This window comes from Onychomys torridus, chromosome 19, assembly GCF_903995425.1.
Source record: "Onychomys torridus chromosome 19, mOncTor1.1, whole genome shotgun sequence".
Classification (NCBI taxonomy): domain Eukaryota; kingdom Metazoa; phylum Chordata; class Mammalia; order Rodentia; family Cricetidae; genus Onychomys; species Onychomys torridus.
The window spans coordinates 25,371,072-25,375,351 of NC_050461.1; the positions used below are offsets into that span (position 1 = coordinate 25,371,072).

The 4,280-nt window shown below is 37.5% G+C and overlaps 1 pseudogene; it reads left to right on the forward strand.

Moving 5' to 3' along the window:
* Window positions 1-3,781: 3,781 nt before the first annotated feature.
* On the forward strand, window positions 3,782-4,056 carry LOC118570694 (annotated as a pseudogene).
* The last annotated feature ends 224 nt before the right edge of the window (window positions 4,057-4,280 follow it).

Below are 4,280 nucleotides of genomic sequence, written 5' to 3' on the forward strand. Positions count from 1 at the left end.
ATAAGTAAGGAAAACTGCAAGTATAACTATTTAGTCTTCAACTCCATCAAAGACCCAGAAGGATGTAATATTATTTAACAACAGAGATATTTGGCTGCCTGGGCAGTCACCCAAAGTTCCTTTGCAACATTAGGACACCCATCTTCAGACTACAGATCCAGAGTATCTTGTAGACTTTTCTATGAAGCAGACATTTTGGACTGTACTGCCTTGTTTTGTCAAAGTTTGTCAGTCACTTTTGTCTGTGTCTTGGAGAATGTCTGGCTGTTTCTTCAGTGAAGCAGGCATTTTGAAGGGCTGTCCTGCCTTGTTTTGGCAAAGTTCAACAGTCTTTTTCCTGTGTGTCCTGCATGTCCAGTCTGTACAGCACATTGTCAACAGTCAAAGGCAAGAGCAGTTTCTTTGCCTAGTGGCTAAACTTACCACAACAAGAGCAAATTCTATAAGGAGTTCCTTCAATGCCCATCATTTCTGTAATAAATTGGTGCTGCCAGGAGCAGATGTGTCTCATTGTTATGAAAAGCCCTAAGTTAACAAAACATTCTAAATGTCTTTGAAAGGGTTGAGGAGCATCTATCTATCTAAAATATATCTCTACATGATCTGGAGAGCATACCTAACATATCTACAATTTTGATTGTTATAAATGACTAACCACTAGCTGTGGTGGGTATTGTGTTCCCTGAAATATTGTGTGTTCCCCAAAATAAACATATCTGGGGTCAGAAAAGAGACAGCCATTAGAACAGAGCCCGAAATGGTGGCTAGAAAATGGGAAGAGTAAGCCATAACAGAAGTTGGGCAGTGGTGGTACACACCTTTAATCCCAGCACTTGGGAGGCAGAGCTAGCCAGATCTCTGAGTTCAAGGCCACTTTAGAAACAGCTAAGCATGGTGACCCACGCCTTTAATCCCAGGGAGTGGGGGCAGAAAGAAAAAGGTATATACGGCGTGAGGACCAGGAACTAAGGAGAGAAAAGCATGTATTTAGTTAAGCATTTGGCTGGAGAAGCATTCAGGCTTTGGAGCAACAGAGTTCAGCTGAGAACCATTGGGATGAGGACTCAGAAGCTTCCAGCCTGAGGAAAAAGGATCACCTGAGGAACTAGCAAGGTGAGATAGCCGTGGCTTGTTCTGCTTCTCTGATCTTCCAGCAATCACCCCAATAACTGGCCTCGGGTTTGGTTTCATTAATAAGAACTTTTAAGATTACTACTACAACTAGCCTATGTTTCCTGATTATCCTATATAGTTTGTATTAAAAGCTTTCAAAAACTAGAATTTTATCTTACAGTTTTAAATGAACTGCATAGGTACAATACTTTAAACAACAGTAGAAACATATATACAGCATAACAAAAATAACTATATTGATACAAATTTAAACTTATAAACAAGTAGCACACCTTAAAGTAATATTCTATAACAATGTGTTTTCCCTTTTTGGTCCCTTTTCATATTATTTTCTAAAAGGGTAATTTTTTCTTCCTCAAATTCTACTCTCAAGCAAGAATCTCAATAAGGGCAAGACTATTAATGCTAATGTACAATGTTCCTCATGTGTATAGAATTCTTTTAGACTAATATTGAGACATATATAAGAGAGCAGATTATGTAAAGACTGTAATAGTAAATCTGAAAATAAACTCTATTAAATACAAATAAAGATGGGAAGACTTCTATTACTTCTAAAATAAGGTTATAAGTATCTCAAAAGAACAGAGCAATTCTAATGAAAGGATGCATGGGAATGTTGGGAATTATGTGATAATAAGGTACATTAATTACATTAGTTATTAAGTTATTATAAAAGCAGTAGAGGTAAAAAAAAGTCATATATGTATTTAAGAGATAGAGCTAAGACTTAAGGGGGTAATTTTCACGCACTCACTTACTGTGTAATAGACACTGTAGTGTACATTATATTGACAAATTGGTATGTGCTATTTGAGGTCACTAAGAAGCTGGGCTCCAGAAGAAGGGTTGTCCTCCAAAGTCAAAGTTAAATGCTTTTTTCTCAGTGTTCTCTGAAGCCTTTTGTCTAAGGGTGGGCTGTCCCCCAACGCTGTAAGGAGGGGAAGAAGAGAGAAATGATCCTAGGAATGAAAACATCAGGTTCTTGAGAACAGCTAGGAGGAAATCATTTCCAACAAATGTTGCTTTTGTTTGTCCCATGATATTAAATCTCCTGTAAAGGGAGAGAGATGCTGGAACCTCAGCCATGGGGAGAAAGCTCCGCTGGACCTCCACCTGGCTGCCTCAGAGTTCCCAGTTGAATTCTGTTGGATGTTTTGAGCACCCTATTTAATGATATTATCTTTGCTTGTTGCTCTTTGTTCTTTTTCTTGGAAGCCTTACCTGAGAGAACATAGACTCTCAACAGGGAGTTCCAGTGGCTTCCCTATTCAATTTCTCCTGAATAATTTAAAGATATGACTTGAAGATGTTTTGCTACCCTACCTACCTACCTACCTACCTACCTACCTACCATTTACCTACGTACCATTTTCTATTTATCTTTTATGTTGGCTTGCTGTATACTTAATAATCTCATTCAATCCAAAAATATGATTATTATAAGTAAGTCTCAGACTGTACAAAATAGATGTTGGGTTCTTCTATTGTTTGGCTCCAAAGCCAATGAGTTTAGCAGGATGAAGGACAGAAAGTTATTGGATGCCTATATATGTATATTTAAGATCTAGAAAAGAAAGATAGATAATTCACAACATGCTTTAAGTCTTTTTAGCATACATAGAGACTATGTTCTTCCACTGAATGGAAAAATGTATTATCAACTAATGCTTATGGCCTTTTGGAAGAGTTATACAAAACACATTTTAGAGGTAAAACGTTTGAAGCAACAAAAAATGGATCTTCAGTTTTTTCAAATGATCAATTTAGACCATACTATCAGCTTTTAGACTTGTTCATCATTGCACATCAGGAGGGCCTCTTGCATGCCTTTTGACAGGGTGATTGTTCTCAAGCTTTGTAAGAATTGTTTCTTGAGGACATAGAGCATCCTCGGTAGTCCTCACCATATCCTAAAACATAGACAGTGTAAGAAAATGCTGAATGTATTGGTATTGATAATTTTCTGGGTAAAGCAACATGATCCATTTTAGTCTCAGCACAGATTTAGTCAAAGAAAAGAAATCAGTGTGGATTTCAGAGTGAGGAGAGCTGTGGTTCAGCCATTTGCTGGCTGATTGTCTTTGGCAAAGCCACTATTGTTAGTATTATCATTAAGAAACGAGGGCATTTTACTAGGCTTTTTTCTATGTTTTAATTCCGTATTTATTCCATCTTAGATTATATTGCATTATGAATCTAAAATATTATTAAATTTCTCAGACTATATCAAATTTTTATTGGTTGGATAGCCTGAAATAGACAAAATATTTGAAATACTTGGGTGTATTATGATTAATCACATTGGACTTTCAATTATAAAAATAAAAATAGTAGAGCTTTTACCACTGCGCCTTAATATCAGACATTTATATGCCCTTGTGGGATTCTTATTTTCTGAGGCTCCGTGCTGCTTTACTGTTGCCAGTTTTCATACAATGTCTCACCGTTTGGATACATGTTGTAAAGAGAAACCCAAGATGGCCCCTAAGGTTGCTCCCCACTGGTGGATATTGTGCTATATCTTTCTCTCCTGCTGTTGGATGTGGGATATAAACATGATGTGATTTCACTTCCATCAAGAATTTTTCAGCTCTTCCTCCTCTGCCTGGAAGGGTGATGTGGCTGGACCAGCACTGGCCTCACTATGTCTACCATTTTCAATTTTCAGTCTGTTGACTGTAATCTTGCTTATATGTATATGTGCTTGTGTCCGATCCTTGGCACCCAGCCTCCTGGACAGAAAAAAAAACCACACAAAACAAAACTGGACTATTGGGAATATTTTGGAAGTGTGTCTGAATTGGTGAACGCGAGAGTCCTTATGTTGCCGTATGCTGTGTAGTGATGGCCTTCAGCATCCTTCCTTATGTTGCCATATGCTGTATAGTGATGGCCTTCTGCATCCTCTTCATCCAGTAGCTTTGGAAACTACCAGTGTGTGCTTGCCATCAGACTGTAAACAAGGACTTGCCTCCAGAAAATAATGGGAAGAATGGTTAACCCTTTTATCTGTGAACATGAAATGAGATAAATTTTGAGATGCTGTTCTCTATTTTTATGCTATTGGACCAATGAGCTATATAAATAATTAAGATGTAACAGTTTAATACACAGGAACGTGATTATAGTGATCAACCTCAATT